At 48.6% G+C, this 22,454-nt stretch overlaps 1 long non-coding RNA gene across 2 annotated transcripts in view; it reads right to left on the bottom strand.

Moving 5' to 3' along the window:
- Positions 1-582: 582 nt before the first annotated feature.
- The window catches only part of LOC142714047 (uncharacterized), a 30,158-nt gene continuing 8,286 nt past the window's right edge, over positions 583-22,454 (bottom strand). Inside the window, exons 1-3 of one of the 2 annotated variants that reach the window (XR_012870265.1) lie at positions 13,220-13,333; positions 1,195-1,358; positions 583-728 (exon numbers count right to left, since the gene is read on the bottom strand). This is a non-coding gene — a long non-coding RNA (uncharacterized LOC142714047). Of the gene's footprint in view, positions 729-1,194; positions 1,359-13,219; positions 13,334-22,454 lie in introns of those variants that run through there. The other variant, XR_012870266.1, reaches the window with a different exon arrangement.

Below are 22,454 nucleotides of genomic sequence, written 5' to 3'. Positions count from 1 at the left end.
CCAGGTTTACTTCTGACTACAGCACGACTGCCCATAGTCCACCCTGCCGGCTGCCCATAACTCTGCATTAGGAGACAGCGTGTCCTGCCCGTCTTCATGACTCCCGTATCCTTAACGGCCGCCAGCGCTGTACAATGTAATGTGACCTGTAATGCAGAGTTATGAGCAGCCGGCAGCACGAAACACAGGGATCTAATGTGATGTAAAAGGAGCCGAAATTGTGGAGCTCCTACATTACATGTCATTGTACACACGTGTATATGTGCTGCACATGACGGTATTAAGGCCTCAACATGACCGCCAGTCCAGCCTGTGCCCACAGTAATGCCAATATATATCTGTCTCTTCTCACCCTGTGATGTGCGGGGCCGGTAGTCCTCCATCATGACCTCCTCGTACAGATCCTTGTGTCCTTCTAGATACTCCCACTCCTCCATGGAGAGATAGACAGTGACATCCTGACACCTTATAGGAACCTGACACACACAATGATACAGTCATTACCCAGACACCTCCAGTGCTGTTACTGTAGAATTTCCCAGCATTCCCAGCAGTGTCACCTCTCCAGTCAGCAGCTCCGTCATCTTGTAGATCAGTTCTAAGATCTTCTTCTCATGTATCCGGGAGTGAGGGGGAGGCTCTGTGATGGGACTACTGCTCCATCCTCCTGACTCATGGATGATGGGAGTCGTACAGTCACCCGATGTCTTCTTCACTATTGTGTACTCCTGTGTATGGAGAGAGACACTTAGAGAACTGAACACAGTATTCCCCCCTCAGTAGAAAGAGGGAGATTGTGACCCCGCTGTATAGACCTCTAGTGACCCCACATCTATAATACCGGAGACCTCACCTACAAAAAGACATTGAGAAAATAGAACGAGGCCAAAACTAAAAAGGAAATAATATTGGGGGGACTAGATGGACCATGTGCTCTCCTCCTGCCGTCATCTCCTATGTTTCTATATAGAGGTCATCCTGATCCTCCTGGTTCCTGGTCATTCTCATTGCTCTACAACATTACTATTGCTGCATTGGTGACATGACACATAACTGACCATATTGGTGGCTGATCTTCAGCTTCTTGACGTCACTTGGAAGGTCTGGACGCTGTTATACAGGACACTGGATTCTTCCTATTATGTATTGTCCCTTCCCTATGTGGGACTTGTTCTATAATGTAGAAAAGTTTACCTCTCCGCTCAACAGGTAGATGATCTCCAAGGTGAAGTCTAATATTCTTCTGCTCATCTCATTCCTGTGCTTGTCCATCCTTGGTGGGTCATTCAGGAGAAGGAACGTTGTGGAGGAGAAGATGAGAAAACTGGAGGACCTGGAGGATCTAGTACTGCAGACGTCTTTAGGAAGAAAGGAGAAGATGAGAAAACTGGAGGAACTGGAGGATCTAGTACTGCAGATGTCTTTATGAAGAAAGGAGAAGATGGAGATCATACAGGGGACAACATCATGTGTGACATACAGAACCTCACTTATTCATCATTGAGAGAAACATCTTCTCAGAGCCGTCACCACATGGAATAAAGGGGTATTCCCAACACAGACATTTCCCCCCGGGATATGCCAGAAATGTCTGATAGATGCGGCTCCACCTCTGGGTGGCCTTGTTAGGCGGTTCCTGTAACTCCTATAGAAAAGAATGGAGAGACACAATCTGCTCAGTTCCCCCTGCTATATAATTTGCTGCCAACAGATCAGACTGGTGGTCAATGCGACAGATGCCCTTTATGAATGAATACACCCCTAATATAAGTTTTTACAGATATTAGAAGTTACCTCAGAGATCCTGGATCTTCAGAGACATCTAAAATTCTTAATTATTATAGTATTCCCCTTTTCCTTGTAGATTATTTTACCGGATAGTAACTTTATTCACATCTGAAAGACAGATACTAACCATGGTTAATGGGAACCGGCGGTCACGTGTGAATGTGCAGAAGGTCCCGCCAGTCCTGCGAGCATGTGCGGAAGGTCCCGCCAGTCCTGCGAGCATGTGCGGAAGGTCCCGCCAGACCAGTGTGGAGGAGCGGAAGGTCCCGCCAGACCAGTGGGCAGGCGCGGAAGGTCCCGCCAGACCAGCGGGCAGGCGCGGAAGGTCCCGCCAGACCAGCGGACAGGCGCGGAAGGTCCCGCCAGACCAGTGCGCAGGCGCGGAAGGTCCCGCCAGACCAGTGCGCAGGCGCAGAAGGTCCCGCCAGACCAGTGCGCAGGCGCGGAAGGTCCCGCCAGACCAGTGCGCAGGCGCGGAAGGTCCCGCCAGACCAGTGCGCAGGCGCGGAAGGTCCCGCCAGACCAGTGCGCAGGCGCGGAAGGTCCCGCCAGACCAGTGTGCAGGCGCGGAAGGTCCCGCCAGACCAGTGTGCAGGCGCGGAAGGTCCCGCCAGACCAGTGTGCAGGCGCGGAAGTTGCCGCCAGTCCAGTGCGCAGGAGCAGAAGATCCCGCCAGACCAGTGTGCATGCGCAGAACGTCCCACCAATACAGTGTGTATGTCCTGGTAGTTTAGTGTGAGGAAGCAGCATGTATTGTGCTGGGTGTGCAGGATCTCTGCATCATCTTATCACTTAGCAGTCACATCTTACACACAGACTTCTGTAAAGCGTGACCTGTCCTCCATCGTCTACATTACTTGGTGCTTTTCCTTTTAAACCTGTTCCCCCACTTCTTCATTATTCTGTGCTCCTTCTAGACCTGTCCTCTGCTTCTACATTACTCTGTGCTCCTCTTTCTAGACCTGTCCTCTGCTTCTACATTACTCTGTGCTCCTCCTTCTAGACCTGTCCTCTGCTTCTACATTACTCTGTGCTCCTCCTTCTAGACCTGTCCTCTGCTTCTACATTACTCTGTGCTCCTCCTTCTAGACCTGTCCTCTGCTTCTACATTACTCTGTGCTCCTCCTTCTAGACCTGTCCTCTGCTTCTACATTGCTCTGTGCTCCTCCTTCTAGACCTGTCCTCTGCTTCTACATTACTCTGTGCTCCTTCTTCTAGACCTGTCCTCTGCTTCTACATTACTCTGTGCTCCTCCTTCTTCTAGACCTGTCCTCTGCTTCTACATTACTCTGTGCTCCTCCTTCTAGATCTGTCCTCTGCTTCTACATTACTCTGTGCTCCTCCTTCTAGACCTGTCCTGTGCTTCTACATTACTCTGTGCTCCTCCTTCTAGACCTGTCCTCTGCTTCTACATTACTCTGTGCTCCTCCTTCTAGACCTGTCCTCTGCTTCTACATTACTCTGTGCTCCTCCTTCTTCTAGACCTGTCCTCTGCTTCTACATTACTCTGTGCTCCTCCTTTTAGACCTGTCCTCTGCTTCTACATTACTCTGTGCTCCTCCTTCTAGACCTGTCCTCTGCTTCTACATTACTCTGTGCTCCTCCTTCTAGACCTGTCCTCTGCTTCTACATTACTCTGTGCCTCTCCTTCTAGACCTGTCCTCTGCTTCTACATTACTCTGTGCTCCTCCTTCTAGACCTGTCCTCTGCTTCTACATTACTCTGTGCCTCTCCTTCTAGACCTGTCCTCTGCTTCTACATTACTCTGTGCTCCTCCTTCTAGACCGGTCCTCTGCTTCTACATTACTCTGTGCCTCTCCTTCTAGACCTGTCCTCTGCTTCTACATTACTCTGTGCTCCTCCTTCTAGACCTGTCCTCTGCTTCTACATTACTCTGTGCTCCTCCTTCTAGACCGGTCCTCTGCTTCTACATTACTCTGTGCCTCTCCTTCTAGACCTGTCCTCTGCTTCTACATTACTCTGTGCTCCTCCTTCTAGACCTGTCCTCTGCTTCTACATTACTCTGTGCTCCTGCTTCTAGACCTGTCCTCTGCTTCTACATTACTCTGTGCTCCTCCTTCTTCTAGACCTGTCCTCTGCTTCTACATTACTCTGTGCTCCTCCTTCTAGACCTGTCCTCTGCTTCTACATTACTCTGTGCTCCTCCTTCTAGACCTGTCCTCTGCTTCTACATTACTCTGTGCTCCTCCTTCTTCTAGACCTGTCCTCTGCTTCTACATTACTCTGTGCTCCTCCTTCTAGACCTGTCCACCACCTTAGGCACAGTCGATCACACCCTCCTGATACAAATTCTCTAGTCCCTTGACATCACAGACTTGGCCCTCTCCTGGATCTCCTCATACCTTACCAACTAAAGATTTACTATCGCTCCCTTATGGGTCTCAGTGTTCTGGATCCCTTACTCTTCTCCATCTAAATCTTTGGTCAAATTTACCTCTGGTCTTGATGTTACCTCCCTGCTATCTAGAGTGTCTAACAGTTATCTCCTCTTTCACCTCCCACTTCCTTAAGATTAACATGGAGAAAACGGAATCATCTTTTCCCCATTTCACTCAACCCCCTTACCAGAACTATCAAATCACAATTAATGGCTCCACACGTTTCCCGGTCTCACAGGTCCGCTGCATTGGGATAACCCTTAATTTCAAATAGCACAGCCAAGCGCTTACCACTTCTTGCTGCCTCAACCTCAAAAACCTCTTGAAGTCAGTCTTTCCTCGAACAGACAAACATGCCAGTATATATGCCCTCATCATCTACTGTCTAGACTACTCCAACACCCTTCTCTGTGGCTTCCCATCTAACACTATTGCACCCCTCCTACCCATTCTCAACTCAGCTGCAAGGATAAATCTACCTTGTCCCCTCATTCCACCTCTGCGGTCACTGGCCACCCATTACCTACTAAATTAAGTTATACATATTAAAAATGACATGCAAGGATGTCAACAAACCATCCCCTCCATACATCTCTGCCCTAATCTCCTGATACCTCCCCACACATAATCTCCGGTCCTCACAAGACCTTCTTTGTTCTCATTTTATCTGTTCCTCACATCATCGTCTAGATTTCTCCCGTGCTTCCCCTAGTAGTCTACGAGGGCAGGGTCTCTCTCCCTCTGGACCAGTCTGTCATTCATTAATGTTTGTCTCTTCTTATGTACTTAACCCCTTGGACACGCAGCCAATTCAAATTTTTCCTCCCTCCTTCCAAAAGCCAGAACTTATTGGTTTTTCCGTTGGCATAGCCGTATGAGAACATGTCTTGTGCTGGACGTGAAGTAATTTTAAAAGGGGATTTCCACGATCAGACAACGGATGACCTCCACTGGATAGGTCATCAGTTTATGATGGTGGGGGTCCGACACACGGACCCCGCACAGATCAGCTGCTCCGGCTGCCGGATGTTTTGATCGGTATGCAGTAGTTGGAGCCGGAAGCAAATGGCCCCGACCACTGCACAGCGGCCGTTCTGCAGAACTAAAGGCTCTGCTCCTATTCACTGCAGCACGACCGCTCTATTCCGTGACCGGAGCATCTGCTTTCAGCATGGACGTCTGGTGCCCGGAGGCAGCCTTAGCAGTTGAGCGGTGTGGGGTCCGGGTGTCAGACCCCCACAGATCATATACCGATGACCTATCTGGTGGAGGTCGTCAGTTGTCCGATCGTGGAAAACCCCTTTAATGTCCCCTATAATGTGCTGGGAAAGAGGAAACAATTGTGGGCTGGAATAGCGGAAAACGCAGTGAATCCTATTGATTTTTAGGTTTCGTTTTTGCAGCGTTCACCATGCGGTGAAAATAACTTGTTACCTTTATTCTCCGGGTCAATACGATTACGACGACACCAAATTTATAGATTTATCTTCGACAAGGAAAGAAAAATGTGTCCAAAATAGAAAACAGTTTTGCGACGCCATTTTGAGAAACAGAACGTTTTATATTTCCGGTGATTGCGCGGTGAGAGGAGTTTTATATTTCCGGTGATTGCGCGGTGTGAGGTGTTTTATATTTCCGGTGATTGCGCGGTGTGAGGGGTTTATATTTCCGGTGATTCCGCGGTGTGTGGGGGGTTTATATTTCCGGTGATTGCGCGGTGTGAGGGGTTTATATTTCCGGTGATTCCGCGGTGTGTGGGGGGTTTATATTTCCGGTGATTGTGCGGTGTGGGGGGGTTTATATTTCCGGTGATTGCGCGGTGTGAGGAGTTTTATATTTCCGGTGATTGCGCGGTGTGAGGGATTTATATTTCCGGTGATTGCGCGGTGTGAGCGGTTTTATATTTCCGGTGATTGCGCGGTGTGAGGGGGTTTATAATTCCGGTGATTGCGCGGTGTGAGGGGTTTATATTTCCGGTGATTACGCGGTGTGGAGGGGTTTTATATTTCCGGTGATTGCGCAGTGTGAGGGGTTTATATTTCCGGTGATTGCGCGGTGTGGGGGGGGTTTATATTTCCAGTGATTGCGCGGTGTGAGGGGTTTTATATTTCCGGTGATTGTGCGGTGTGAGGGGTTTATATTTCCGGTGATTCCGCTGTGTGTGGGGGGTTTATATTTCCGGTGATTGCGCGGTGTGTGGGGGGTTTATATTTCCGGTGATTGCGTGGTGTGTGGGGGGTTTATATTTCCGGTTATTGCGCGGTGTGGGGGGGGTTTATATTTCCGGCGATTGCGCGGTGTGAGGAGGTTTATATTTCCGGTGATTGCGCGATGTGAAGGGTTTTATATCTCCGGTGATTGCGCGGTGTGAAGGGTTTTATATTTCCGGTGATTGCGTGGTGTGGGGGGGGGGGGGGTTTATATTTCCGGTGATTGCGCGGTGTGGGGGGGGGTTTATATTTCCGGTGATTGCGTGGTGTGGGGGGGGGTTTATATTTCCGGTGATTGCGCGGTGTGGGGGGGGGGGTTTATATTTCCGGTGATTGCGCGGTGTGAGGGGGTTTATATTTCCGTGATTGCGCGGTGTGAGGGGTTTATATTTCCGGTGATTGCGCGGTGTGGGGGGGGGGGGTTTATTGCGAGGTGTGGGGGGGGTTTATATTTCCGGTGATTGCGCGGTGTGAGGGGTTTATATTTCCGGTGATTGTGCGGTGTGGGGGGGGTTTATATTTCCGGTGATTGCGCGGTGTGGGGGGGTTTTATATTTCCGGTGATTGTGCGGTGTGACAGGTTTTATATTTCCGGTGATTGCGCGGTGTGAGGGGTTTTATATTTCCGGTGATTGCGCGGTGTGAGGGGGTTTATATTTCCGGTGATTGCGCCGTGTGAGGGGTTTATATTTCCGGTGATTGCGCGGTGTGGGGGGGGTTTATATTTCCGGTGATTGCGCGGTGTGAGGGCTTTTATATTTCCGGTGATTGCGCGATGTGGGGGGGGGGGTTTATATTTCCGGTGATTGCGCGGTGTGAAGGGTTTATATTTCCGGTGATTGCGCGGTGTGAAGGGTTTATATTTCCGGTGATTGCGCGGTGTGAGGCGTTTTATATTTCCGGTGATTGCGCGGTGTGAGAGGTTTTATATTTCCGGTGATTGCGCGGTGTGAAGGGTTTTATATTTCCGGTGATTGCACGGTGTGGGGGGGTTTTATATTTCCGGTGATTGCGCGGTGTGCGGGGGGTTTTATATTTCCGGTGATTGCGCGGCGTGAGGGGTTTATATTTCCGGTGATTGCGCGGTGTGAGGGGTTTATATTTCCTGTGATTGCGCGGTGTGAGGGGTTTATATTTCCTGTGATTGCGCGGTGTGAGGGGGTTTTATATTTCCGGTGATTGCGCGGCGTGAGGGGTTTATATTTCCGGTGATTGCGCGGTGTGAGGGGTTTATATTTCCTGTGAGTGCGCGGTGTGAGGGGTTTTATATTTCCGGAGATTGCGCGGTGTGGGGGGATTATATTTCCGGTGATTGCGCGGTGTGAGGGCTTTTATATTTCCGGTGATTGCGCAATGTGGGGGGGGGTTTATATTTCCGGTGATTGCGCGGTGTGAAGGGTTTATATTTCCGGTGATTGCGCGGTGTCGGGGGGGGGTTTATATTTCCGGTGATTGCGTGGTGTGAGGGGTTTATATCTCCGGTGATTGCGCGGTGTGAGGGGTTTATATTTCCGGTGATTGCGCGGTGTGAGGGGGTTTATATTTCCGGTGATTATGCGGTGTGAGGGGTTTATATTTCCGGTGATTATGCGGTGTGAGGGGGTTTATATTTCCGGTGATTGCGCAGTGTGAGGGGTTTTATATTTCCGGTGATTGCGCGGTGTGGGGGGTTTATATTTCCGGTGATTGTGCGGTGTTAGGGGTTTATATTTCCTGTGATTGCACGGTGTTAGGGGTTTATATTTCCTGTGATTGCACGGTGTGAGGGGTTTTATATTTCCGGTGATTGCGCGGTGTGAGGGGTTTTATATTTCCGGTGATTGTGCGGTGTGAGGGGTTTTATATTTCTGGTGATTGCGCGGTGTGAGGGGTTTATATTTCCGGTGATTGCGCGGTGTGAAGGGGTTTTATATTTCCGGTGATTGCGTGGTGTGAGGGGTTTTATATTTCCGGTGATTGCGTGTTGTGAGAGGTTTATATTTCCGGTGATTGCGCGGTGTGAGGGGTTTATATTTCCGGTGATTGCGCGGTGTGGGGAGGGGTTTTATATTTCCGGTGATTGCGCGGTGTGAGGGGGTTTTATATTTCCGGTGATTGCGCGGTGTGAGGGGTTTATATTTCCGGTGATTGCGCGGTGTGAGGGGGTTTATATTTCCGGTGATTGCGCGGTGTGAGGGGTTTTATATTTCCGGTGATTGCGCGGTGGGAGGGGTTTTATATTTCCGGTGATTGCGCGGTGTGAGGGGTTTTATATTTCCGGTGATTGCGCGGTGTGAGGAGTTTATATTTCCGGTGATTGCGCGGTGTGGGGGGGGGGGTTATATTTCCGGTGATTGCGCGGTGTGAGGGGTTTATATTTCCGGTGATTGCGCAATGTGGGGGGGTTTTATATTTCCGGTGATTGCGCGGTGTGAGGGGGTTTATATTTCCGGTGATTGCGCGGTGTGGAGGGGTTTATATTTCCGGTGATTGCACGGTGTGAGGGGTTTATATTTCCGGTGATTGCGCGGTGTGGGGGGGGTTTATATTTCCGGTGATTGCGCGGTGTGAGGGCTTTTATATTTCCGGTGATTGCGCGATGTGGGGGGGGTTTATATTTCCGGTGATTGCGCGGTGTGAGGGGTTTATATTTCCGGTGATTGCGCGGTGTGAGGGGTTTATATTTCCGGTGATTGCGCGGTGTGGAGGGGTTTATATTTCCGGTGATTGCGCGGTGTGAGGGGTTTATATTTCCGGTGATTGCGCGGTGTGAGGGGTTTATATTTCTGGTGATTGCGCGGTGTGAAGGGTTTATATTTCCGGTGATTGCGCGGTGTGAGGGGTTTTATATTTCCGGTGATTGCGCGGTGTGAGGGGTTTTATATTTCCGGTGATTGCGCGGTGTGGGGGGGTTTTATATTTCCGGTGATTGCGCGGTGTGAGGGGTTTATATTTCCGGTGATTGCGCGGTGTGAGGGGGTTTTATATTTCCGGTGATTGCGCGGTGTGAGGGGTTTATATTCCCGGTGATTGCGCGGTGTGAGGGGTTTATATTTCCGGTGATTGCGCGGTGTGAGGGGTTTATATTTCCGGTGATTGCGCGGTGTGAGGGGTTTATATTTCCGGTGATTGTGCGGTGTGAGGGGTTTTATATTTCCGGTGATTGCGCGGTGTGGGGGGGTTTTATATTTCCGGTGATTGCGCGGTGTGAGGGGTTTATATTTCCGGTGATTGCGCGGTGTGAGGGGCTTATATTTCCGGTGATTGCGCGGTGTGAGGGGTTTATATTTCCTATGAGTGCGCGGTGTGAGGGGTTTTATATTTCCGGTGATTGCGCGGTGTGAGGGGTTTTATATTTCCGGTGATTGCGCGGTGTGAGGGGGTTTTATATTTCCGGTGTTTGCACAGTGTGGGGGGGTTTTATATTTCCGGTGATTGCGCGGTGTGAGGGGTTTTATATTTCCGGTGATTGCGCGGTGTGAGGGGTTTTATATTTCCGGTGATTGCGCGGTGTGAGGGGTTTTATATTTCCGGTGATTGCGCGGTGTGGGGGTGTATATTTCCGGAGATTACACACCACTGCTCTCAAAGGCTATCATGGTGCACAGCAAGACGGCAATGGAGGATGGAATGGAGGTCTATTAGTCTCTTATAAATGGTGGATCCTGTGTTATCTATATATAGGGGTTATCTGTCAGTGTAGTCCTGCCTGTGATTTCCACAATTCCAAAACGTTTCCTCCTTGGTGTTGCAATTTTAGTGTTGAGGATATAGGTGTAACCCGTCAGTGTAATCCTGCCTGTGATGATAAAGAGATGACTGCTGAGAAGTGATCTCTAAAGAACAGGAAGGATCAGTCTCTTATAAATGGTGGATCCTGTGTTATCTATATATAGGGGTTACCGGTCAGTGTAATCCTGCCTGAGATGATAATGAGGTGACTGCTGAGAAGCGATTTCTACAATAGGGTTGTCACAATACCAGAATTTGGACTTCGATACCGATACTTCATGTAGAATTACAATTTGAAATACCAAAACGATACTTTGCTAACAATAATAATAAATTTAAAAAACGCCCAAAAAATAAAAAGTCCTTCCACTTTCTGATTTGAGCCTCATGGTCTTATGAATTTTGAACCTCCATTAATAGTAATTAATCCCATTATGTAGCTCACAGTCATAATGGGCAACATTGAGTTAATGTGTGAGAGAAGGTGTATGGGCAGCACAGTAGAACAAAAACCTCCAGGGCATAAGGGTGCCGGCCTCCAGGGATCCGACTTGTAAATCCCCAATGGTATACAAATGTAAGGAGAAAGAGGCAGCCTAGAGTGCTGCCTCTTTCTCCTTACATGAGTTAATGTGTGAGGTACATGATGGGATTAATTACTACTAATATGAGGCACGTCGAGGTTCAAAATTCATAAGACTCTGTGCCTCACATTAATAATTCCCCCCTTCATTTTCCGCACATAACGGCAACATTGGGGTTAAAAATGTTTTCCTCTTTATGTAATCCTGCCTGTGATGAAAGTGAGATGACTGCTGAGAAGTGATCTCTACAGAACTGCAAGTGTCAGTCTATTGTGAATGGTGTATCCTGTGCAGGGCCGATCTTAGGGGTGCGCGAGCACACAGGGCGCTGCCCCCTCCAAGCATGTAGGGGGCGCCACTGGGCTCTGCCTCTACTCTGTGCTCTTCTCTTAGTTACACACACGGAGTAAATAGAGCCAAGGAGCAAGAGAAAAGGAGGAAGCTCCGCCCACAGCCTGTCCTGCAAGAAACCTGTGATCCTGTCAGCAAGGAGAGATGGTGAGAATCTATGTGTCTCTGTGTGTGTGTATACAGTATGTGTATATGTTACAGTGTGTGTGTGTGTGTGTGTGTGTGTCTGTATGTGTATATGTTACAGTGTGTGTGTGTGTGTGTATATGTGTGTATATGTGTGTATATGTTACAGTGTGTGTGTGTGTGTGTGTGTGTGTGTGTGTGTGTGTGTGCATGTATGTGTTTATGTCTCTTTGTAAAAGTGTGTGTTTAATATTAAAGTAGAACAGATAAAATGAAGATATCTGTGCTGCGTCCTATATACCCTGCAGCCCCCTATATACCCTGCAGCCCCCTATATACCCTGCTGCCCCTTATATACCCTGCTGCCCCTTATATACCCTGCTGCCCCCTATATACCCTGCTGCTCCTTATATAACCTGCTTCCCCTTATATACCCTGCTGCCCCTTATATACTCTGCTGCCCCTTATATATATGCCTCTGTGTGTGGGTGAGTTTATATGTGTCTGTGGGTATAGTTATCATCTACGACATTATCTGTACTCAGAGAGTTATCACTGTGTTATCAGTGGTGTTACATAGGACTGCAGGTAACACTACTACATTATCTGTACTCAGAGGGTTATCACTGTTTTATTAGCGGTGTTACATAGGACTGCAGGTAACATCTACGACATTATCTGTACTCAGAGAGTTATCACTGTGTTATCAGAGGTGTTACATTTGACTGCAGGTAACACTACTACATTATCTGTACTCAGAGGGTTATCACTGTTTTATTAGCGGTGTTACATAGGACTGCAGGTAACATCTACGACATTATCTGTACTCAGAGAGTTATCACTGTGTGTTATCTGTGGTGTTACATAGGATTGTAGATAACTCTGAGTACAGATAATGTCGTAGATGTTACCTGCAGTCCTATGTAACACCACAGATAACACAGTGATAACTCTCTGAGAACAGATAATGTAGTAGATGTTACCTGCAGTCCTATGTAACACCACAGATAACACAGTGATAACTCTCTGAGAACAGATAATGTAGTAGCGTTACCTGCAGTCCTAAGTAACACAACAGATAATTCAGTGATAACGGAGTACAGATAATGTAGTGGATGTTATCACTGTATTATCTGTTGTGTTACATAGGACTGCATGCGAAATCTGCTACATTATCTGTACTGGGTATATATGGGTCTGTTTGTGAATGTATCTTTGTGCCTTTTATGTATTTGTATATGTTCCTGTCTGTGTATTTATCTGCCTGTGTGTGTGTGTGTGTGTGTGTGTGTGTGTGTGTGTGTGTGTGTGTGTGTGTGTGTGTGTGTGTGTGTCTGTGTGCCTACATATTTACCTGTATGCATATATTCCAGATGTGTGTATGTATAATTGCCTGTATGCCTAAATATCTGTCTCTATGTATGCACAGTATATATGTTCCAGTATGTGCGTGTCTATATATGTGGTTCATATTTGGTTTGTGTAGGGGGCAGCAACAGGGAGTCCCGCACAGGGCGCCATCCAACCTAAGGCCAGTCCTGATCATGTGATATCTATATATAGGTGTTACCTGTCAGTGTAATCCTGCATGTAATGATAATGAGATGTATGCTGAGAATTGATCTCTACAGAACAGGAAGGATCAGTCTACTATAAGACTCAGTGGCCAGAGGGAAAAATGCAAGATTTTAGGATAATTTTTAAATAAAGATGACTTAAAAAAAAAAAGAAATCGTAAAAATATTTTTAACATAAAAACTTTAAACAATAGGTCATTTTCTGATGACACACACCCTATAAGTGGTTAAACTGAGTTTCATCAGATCCCGGCTGTTAATCACAGCTGGTGCCTCCAAAATCTGACACTAAGCCTAGTGCATGACCGGATCCATAGAACACCTTGTAGAGAACTTCTATGTGAGGTCACATCTCCCTCAGGTCCTGCACTATGTATAATACAGTGTCTGACGTGTTACTGTAATGTACAACTAAGGAGGAACCCCACCTTAACAAACCTCCCAATTCACTTTCTAATGTCATTATTACTGACCTCTGGTAACACCTCCTGGAATTTCCTCCTCCACTTCACTCTTACACGGTTGATCGCCCCTCACCCGCTCTTCTTCTTCTTCATCCTCCACTTTAATATCAGTCAGATCTTCCCTCTGATTTCACATATGTAACAATTCAGTACAATACAGCAGAGTGCGAAGAATCTAACAGATCAACATAAGAAACCACCAAAATCTATGACCGCATCTATGACCGGAGGACCAAAAAGCTCCGCACCCCCTATATAGATCTGGTATACGGCTCAGCTTCATCTACCTGATGATTCTCTGGGACATTGTGATTTTCCTCTGGACAGTCCTGGGAATACAGAGGACTGGGACATCTCTCTGGTGGATTTCTCCTACTGGATCCATCTGTAGGAAACACACAGTGACTGAATACATGACTACTGTATATCTGTCTATATATCAGACACTTCTCTCTACACTTCTATGTTTACTGATCAGAGCCGGAATTACAATGTTGAGGTCCTCACTACCGGTGTCGAGGTCCCTGCACCTTGTAAGCCGCAGGCCTAAAGGAGACTGTGGCCTACAAGAGCGAACAGCGGGGCGTAACTGGCTCCCTGCTCCGCCATAGTATTTACCTGTATCTGCCCTCTGTGGACAAAAATATAAATGAAAGTGGCGGGACACAGGGGCCTCTATTTTGAGAGTGCCCTGCAACCCAAAAAATTGTGAGTGTGTCAAATGCTTATTAGCCTCTTACAGGCTGTGTACACCTTTATAGACAATATTTTCTATACGCTTTTATTAACCCCTTCACATCGGCCATACGGCAATATTCGTTCAAACCGCTGATGCCCCGGGCAGTTGTCACATAAATAAACCTTGGCAGAATGGAAAGGGGTTTAATGTGTGCAGCGCTGCACTTTCCTGTCCGCCGGCTCTCTCCACAAGTGCCGGCACATCTCCCCCTTAGTTTAATCAAACTTATATGCCAAACCCCTGCAGATAGCACCCCAGCACCTGTAGATAGCGCCACTGAAGCTCCCACTAGGAGCAGAATGCTTTGCCAGAGCGTTGCCGTCAACTTGGCTGGGAATTGTGATCCTAGAGGGAGCCCCTGACGTCTCTGTCCATATATGGACAGTCACGACAGGGACTCCTCTGGGAGTGGAATCCATGGCCTATTTTTGACCTGTTTAAGACAGATCCACTGCTCAAATTTGACGTGTCACTTTAAGGGTATGTGCACACGGGGCTGATAAGATGTAGATTTTCTGTTCTCCACATAGAGGTGGGACCCCCATATATCAGACATTTATAGCATATCTCTCAGATGAGAAGAGTAAAATGAAGACATTCCCCCCCCCCCTAGACAATAAAGACCTGACTCCTGACAACCTGACACATGGCGGATACTGGGGAGACACTGCTGACATCGCACAAGACGTGGTGCACACTATGCAGTCAGTGTTTTGATATGAACTGTGAGGTTCTGCAGCAGCTGAGGTGACGTTATATATAAAGGAAACATGCAGTGTGATCTCTTATCATCATGTTATAGCGCAGGTAGAGCAGAGCAGAGTGATACATTGTTTTGTGGAATAAGATTCAGTACAAACTTGTATTTTACTCATTTAACCCCTTCCTGAACAGGACATTTACCGACATAGGGAACACCTGACACCCTGGGCTGGAAACCTGAGAGAACTGTGATTAAGGCCATTTATAGACTTAGATTCTGTGGTCAACAGCGACTGCAGAAACTAAGCTGTAAGAAAGACGGGGGTCCTCGCTGACAGCTCATCGTCCCCACGCAACACGATGGATGGTTGTCATGGCAGCATGGGGGGCAATGAAGGTCCGCCATCTTTCTGCTCCTATAAACCCCTTAATATTAATCACGATATATTGCGATACATTAGTGTTACAGTGATTTGTACCGGAGATCTAATCATCACTAGTTCAAGTCCCCCAGAACAGGAATACATTTTTTTAGAAAAAACAGTAAAATAACGTTTTCATTTATGAATAAAAATAATTTAAAATGTAAAAAAAAACCTCCACAAACCCTTTTCCCATTTTTTCTCTAAAGTAACGTAAAAAACATAAACATAACTGGTATCACCGCATCCGTAAGAGTCAGAACGATTACAATATAATGTTATTTACCCGCACGGTGAACACCGTAAAAAACATTTTTAAAAAATAAAAAAAGACTAGCAGCTCTAAAAGTATAAATAAAAAATATTATAAAATTATCAAAAACTGCATCTCGTCCCACAAAAAATAAGACCTCACTCCGCTACATCCACAGAAAAATAAAAAAAAGGTTCTGGTTCTGATTATACATAGTTGTCAACTTTTTACATTTCTTTCCAAGGACAATTAGGGTGTGGCTTCTTTGGTGGGTGTCTTATGGGGCGTGGTTTATCTCATGGGTGTGGCTAATGGGGCATGGTTTTCTTCCCAGAATTTCTGCATCCAAATAAAGAAACAAAACCGTCTGCACTAGTTTGGCTGACAACCACTATGGTGGCCGGTATCTCTCTGGTTATCTGTTTTTTACAGGCAGGTGATGTCTCACTTTATCACTAGGGCGAGGTGATATGTGCTGACCACTACTGGCAGCGTAAATACCAGCGCAGATAGTGTCACACTGTAGATGGGGTGCTCCTTTTAGATGGTGCTCCACACTGCCCCCTGTAGATAATGCCACACAAAGCCCCCTGTAGATATTACCACACACACTGCCCCCTGTAGATAATGCCACACACAGCGCCCCTGTAGATATTACCACACACACTGCTCCCTGTAGATATTACCACACACACTGCTCCCTGTAGATATTACCACACACACTGCTCCCTGTAGATATTACCACACACACTGCTCCCTGTAGATATTACTACACACTGCTCCCTGTAGATATTACCACACACTGCTCCCTGTATATATTACCACACACACTGCTCCCTGTAGATATTACCACACACAGCCCCCCTGTAGATATTACCACACACACTGCTCCCTGTAGATATTACCACACACACTGCACCCTGTAGATATTACCACACACTACTCCCTGTATATATTACCACACACACTGCTCCCTGTACATATTACCACACACTGCTCCCTGTAGATATTACCACACACACTGCTCCCTGTAGATATTACCACACACACTGCTCCCTGTAGATATTACCACACACTGCTCTCTGTAGATATTACCACACACTGCTCCCTGTAGATATTACCACACACACTGCTCCCTGTAGATATTACCACACACACACTGCTCCCTGTAGATATTACCACACACACTGCTCCCTGTAGATATTACCACACACACTGCACCCTGTAGATATTACCACACACACTGCTCCCTGTAGATATTACCACACACACTGCTCCCTGTAGATATTACCACACACTGCTCCCTGTAGATATTACCACACACTGCTCCCTGTAGATATTACCACACACACTGCACCCTGTAGATATTACCACACACACTGCTCCCTGTAGATATTACCACACACTGCTCCCTGTAGATATTACCACACACACTGCTCCCTGTAGATATTACCACACACTGCTCCCTGTATATATTACCACACACACTGCTCCCTGTAGATATTACCACACACACTGCTCCCTGTAGATATTACCACACACTGCTCCCTGTAGATATTACCACACACTGCTCCCTGTAGATATTACCACACACTGCTCCCTGTATATATTACCACACACACTGCTCCCTGTAGATATTACCACACACACTGCTCCCTGTAGATAATACCACACATTGCTCCCTGTAGATATTACCACACACACTGCTCCCTGTAGATATTACCACACACACTGCTCCCTGTAGATATTACCACACACACTGCTCCCTGTAGATATTACCACACACTGCTCCCTGTAGATATTACCACACACACTGCTCCCTGTAGATATTACCACACACACTGCTCCCTGTATATATTACCACACACACTGCTCCCTGTAGATATTACCACACACTGCTCCCTGTAGATATTACCACACACTGCTCCCTGTAGATATTACCACACACTGCTCCCTGTATATATTACCACACACTGCTCCCTGTAGATATTACCACACACACTGATCTCTGTAGATATTACCACACACACTGCTCCCTGTAGATATTACCACACACACTGATCTCTGTAGATATTACCACACACACTGCTCCCTGTAGATATTACCACACTGCTCCCTGTAAATATTACCACACACTGCTCCCTGTACATATTACCACACACACACTGCTCCCTGTAGATATTACCACACACACTGCTCCCTGTAGATATTACCACACACACTGATCTCTGTAGATATTACCACACACACTGCTCCCTGTAGATATTACCACACTGCTCCCTGTAGATATTACCACACACTGCTCCCTGTAGATATTACCACACACACTGCTCCCTGTAGATATTACCACACACACTGCTCCCTGTAGATATTACCACACACACTGCTCCCTGTAGATATTACCACACACACTGCTCCCTGTAGATATTACCACACACACTGCTCCCTGTAGATATTACCACACACACTGCTCCCTGTAGATATTACCACACACACTGCTCCCTGTAGGGAATGCCACACACACTGCTCCCTGTAGGGAATGCCACACATTGCTCCCTGTAGGGAATGCCACACACAGGCCCCCTGTAGATAGGGCCACACACAGGCCCCCTGTAGATAGGGCCACACACAGGCCCCCTGTAGATAGGGCCACACACAGGCCCCCTGTAGATAGGGCCACACACAGGCCCCCTGTAGATAGGGCCACACACAGGCCCCCTGTAGATAGGGCCACACACAGGCCCCCTGTAGATAGGGCCACACACAGGCCCCCTGTAGATAGGGCCACACACAGGCCCCCTGTAGATAGGGCCACACACAGGCCCCCTGTAGATAGGGCCACACACAGGCCCCCTGTAGATAGGGCCACACACAGGCCCCCTGTAGATAGGGCCACACACAGGCCCCCTGTAGATAGGGCCACACACAGGCCCCCTGTAGATAGGGCCACACACAGGCCCCCTGTAGATAGGGCCACACACAGGCCCCCTGTAGATAGGGCCACACACAGGCCCCCTGTAGATAGGGCCACACACAGGCCCCCTGTAGATAGGGCCACACACAGGCCCCCTGTAGATAGGGCCACACACAGGCCCCCTGTAGATAGGGCCACACACAGGCCCCCTGTAGATAGGGCCACACACAGGCCCCCTGTAGATAGGGCCACACACAGGCCCCCTGTAGATAGGGCCACACACAGGCCCCCTGTAGATAGGGCCACACACAGGCCCCCTGTAGATAGGGCCACACACAGGCCCCCTGTAGATAGGGCCACACACAGGCCCCCTGTAGATAGGGCCACACACAGGCCCCCTGTAGATAGGGCCACACACAGGCCCCCTGTAGATAGGGCCACACACAGGCCCCCTGTAGATAGGGCCACACACAGGCCCCCTGTAGATAGGGCCACACACAGGCCCCCTGTAGATAGGGCCACACACAGGCCCCCTGTAGATAGGGCCACACACAGGCCCCCTGTAGATAGGGCCACACACAGGCCCCCTGTAGATAGGGCCACACACAGGCCCCCTGTAGATAGGGCCACACACAGCCCCCCTGTAGATAGGGCCACACACAGCCCCCCTGTAGATAGGGCCACACACAGCCCCCCTGTAGATAGGGCCACACACAGCCCCCCTGTAGATAGGGCCACACACAGCCCCCCTGTAGATAGCGCCACACACAGCCCCCCTGTAGATAGGGCCACACACAGCCCCCCTGTAGATAGGGCCACACACAGCCCACTTGTAGATAGGGCCACACACAGCCCCCCTGTACATAGCGCCACACACAGCCCCCCTGTACATAGCGCCACACACAGCCCCCTGTAGATAGCGCCACACACAGCCCCCTGTAGATAGCGAGACCAAAAGAGAAAATAAATGCTGAGAAACAAAGAAGTAATGAAAATACAAAAATATTTTATTAACATATAATAAGACATGTAAAAAGAATCCATAAACCCACAGTAAAAACACGGATCCTTGACTGGAGCATTAACCAAACCATGTATCTATATATGAACGGTTAGTGAGACACATGTGTATCCCTTGATGGAAAATAATATGACATGAGTGTGTGAGCGTCTTTGAGAGTATAGTCTATTAAAGTAAATAGGTCAGCTATGTGCATATGTGAATGCAAAGTACTGTAGACTAAATAGAATCACACCCTATAGTCAAAAAATAAGTTAGCAGTACTATGGTACAATAAACGTAACAACACACATGTCATTTATAAATGCAATGGGATCAAACATGCAGAGATTCCGTAATAAGGTAAGTAAAGTACACAAAATAGATGAGGTCTCACATACCCATAATGAATGAACAGAATGAATGCAGCCAAGGTCCACCGCAACGCGCGTTTCGGCGCTAATGCCACACACTGCTCCCTGTAGGGAATGCCACACACTGCTCCCTGTAGGGAATGCCACACATTGCTCCCTGTAGGGAATGCCACACACTGCCCCTTGTAGATAGTGCCACACAGTGCTCCCTGTAGATAGGGCCACACACAGCCCCCCTGTAGATAGGGCCACACACAGCCCACCTGTACATAGCGCCACACAGAGCCCCCCTGTAGATAGCGCCACACACAGCCCCCTGTAGATAGCGCCACACAATGGGATCAAACATGCAGAGATTCCGTAATAAGGTAAGTAAAGTACACAAAATAGATGAGGTCTCACATACCCATAATGAATGAACAGAATGAATGCAGCCAAGGTCCACCCCAACGCGCGTTTCGGCGCTAATGCCACACACTGCTCCCTGTAGGGAATGCCACACACTGCTCCCTGTAGGGAATGCCACACATTGCTCCCTGTAGGGAATGCCACACACTGCCCCTTGTAGATAGTGCCACACAGTGCTCCCTGTAGATAGGGCCACACACAGCCCCCCTGTACATAGCGCCACACACAGCCCCCCTGTAGATAGCGCCACACACAGCCCCCTGTAGATAGCGCCACACACAGTGCCCCTTGTAGATGGCGCTCAACACTGCCCATGTAGATAGCGCCACACACAGCCCCCTGTAGATAGCGCCACACACAGCCCCCCTGTAGATAGGGCCCCATACAGCCCCCCTGTAGATAGGGCCCCATACAGCCCCCCTGTAGATAGGGCCCCATACAGCCCCCCTGTAGATAGGGCCCCATACAGCCCCCCTGTAGATAGGGCCCCATACAGCCCCCCTGTAGATATGGCCACACACATCGCACCTGTAGATAGGGACACACACAGCCTACTTGTAGATAGCGCCACACACAGCCCACCTGTAGATAGCGCCACACACAGCCCCCTGTAGATAGCGCCAGACTCAGTGCCCCTTGTAGATGGCGCTCCACACTGCCCCCTGCAGATGGCGCCACACACAGCCCCCTGCAGATAGCACCACACACAGCCCCCTGTAGATCGCGCCACAAACAGTCCTACTGTGGATAGCGCCACAAACAGCCCCCCTGTAGATAGCACCACACCCCCCCCTTGTAGAGAGCACCACACCCTCTTGTAGATTGCTCCACACACAGCCCTCCTGTAGATTGCGCCACACACAGCCCTTCAGTAGATTGCGCCACACACAGCCCCCTTGTAGGGAGAGCCACACACATCACCTTGTGGATAATGCCACACACATCCCCTTGTAGATAACGCCACATACCCCCCTTGTAGATAGCGCCACACCCCCATTGTACATAGTGCCACAAAGGGCCGGCCAGAACGGTGTGCCATTGCACTGGGTGCATAACTCTAGCAGGTGGAAGGGGGCGCTGCACTGGCTACCTTTCCCCTGCTTGTTTCAGAAGCGCCCGGTGACTCAGCATCCGCCTTTCCGCCCATAGCAGCCATAGCGGCGACACCGGGAATGAGGACGCCCATGCTGCCAGTCGGGATGGGCCCCCCATGGCCGGCGGCACCGCTAGCAGCTGCTACAGCTGTAGCAACGCCACATTCAATAGTGTCTGCGTGATCAGTACACAGGTACTATTGCATACTATAGCAAAGCAGGAAGGTATCTCCCAGCTCTGCTATCTGCTAGCGCCACTGTGTGGCTGGGGATTCCGCTCCTGGATGAAGCGCTTGATGTCTCTGTCCATATATAGACATTGACATCAGGGGCAACTCCTGAAGCGTAATCCCGGTCCACAGCGTTGCCGATGCAGTGACCGCGGATTCCACTTCAGTAGAGGCCCTTGACGTCACTGTCCATAAATAGACAGAGTCATCAAGCGCTCCGTCCAGGAGCGGAATCTCCAGCCACAGGGGGATTCCGCTCTTTCAGGGAGCTACAGTAGCGCTATGTACAGGAAGGGGGGGGGGGGGTTCTATCATCTACAATGGGGCTGTGTGGCACTATCTACAGGGGAATCTGTGAGTGGTGGGCTGATGGTCATTTAAGTGAGAGTGGCGGGCTGATGGTCTTCAAGTGGTTTTCACCTCTGACCTCCAATTAAAGTTAATAGGAGGTAGAAAATACCTGTGGCGTTCGTTTGGAGCTTTCTTTGCCTACGTCTTTTCCGTTAGCTTCAACGGCTTAAAAAAAAAGTCAAACAACGCTCTCAATTTAAAATCTGCCTTAAAATTCCTGAAGTAATTTTGGGGGGAGTATGCCACTGTCTACATCGGGAGGTGGGGGGCTGTATGGCACTGTCTACAAGTGGGAGGTGAGGGGCTGTATGGCACAATCTACAGGGGGCACTATCTACAAGGGGGGCTGTGTGTGTGCCAGCGAGGGGAGGGGGGCATTATAAAATTCCTGAAGGAATTTTGAGGAAGATATTTTCTGCCTTACAAAAAACGCTGTGTGAACATATTCTCAGTGTAGTGCTTGTTTTTAGCTGTTTTCTGTCTTTCTCGAAACAATTTTTGGTAGGGGTGCCCTGAGGAAATTTTATTTCTCCAGTGGTGCCTCGAGTCCGAAAAGGTTGGGAAACTCTGCACTAGGCTACAGGATCACGCCGGCCTACGCAAGGATCCCGTCGCGGAGCAGCTCAGTTCGTCTTGGGAACGGGGCCTAGAGGAGTACAATTTTTTTGTGTTTGGGGCACTGTCTACATCGGGAGGTGAGGGGCTGTATGGCACTGTCTACATGGGGGAGGTGGGGGGCTATATGTCATGATCTACA

The sequence above is a fragment of the Rhinoderma darwinii genome, unplaced genomic scaffold (assembly GCF_050947455.1).
Source record: "Rhinoderma darwinii isolate aRhiDar2 unplaced genomic scaffold, aRhiDar2.hap1 Scaffold_4377, whole genome shotgun sequence".
Classification (NCBI taxonomy): Eukaryota; Metazoa; Chordata; class Amphibia; order Anura; family Rhinodermatidae; genus Rhinoderma; species Rhinoderma darwinii.
This window is presented reverse-complemented; position numbering and strand designations above follow the sequence as displayed.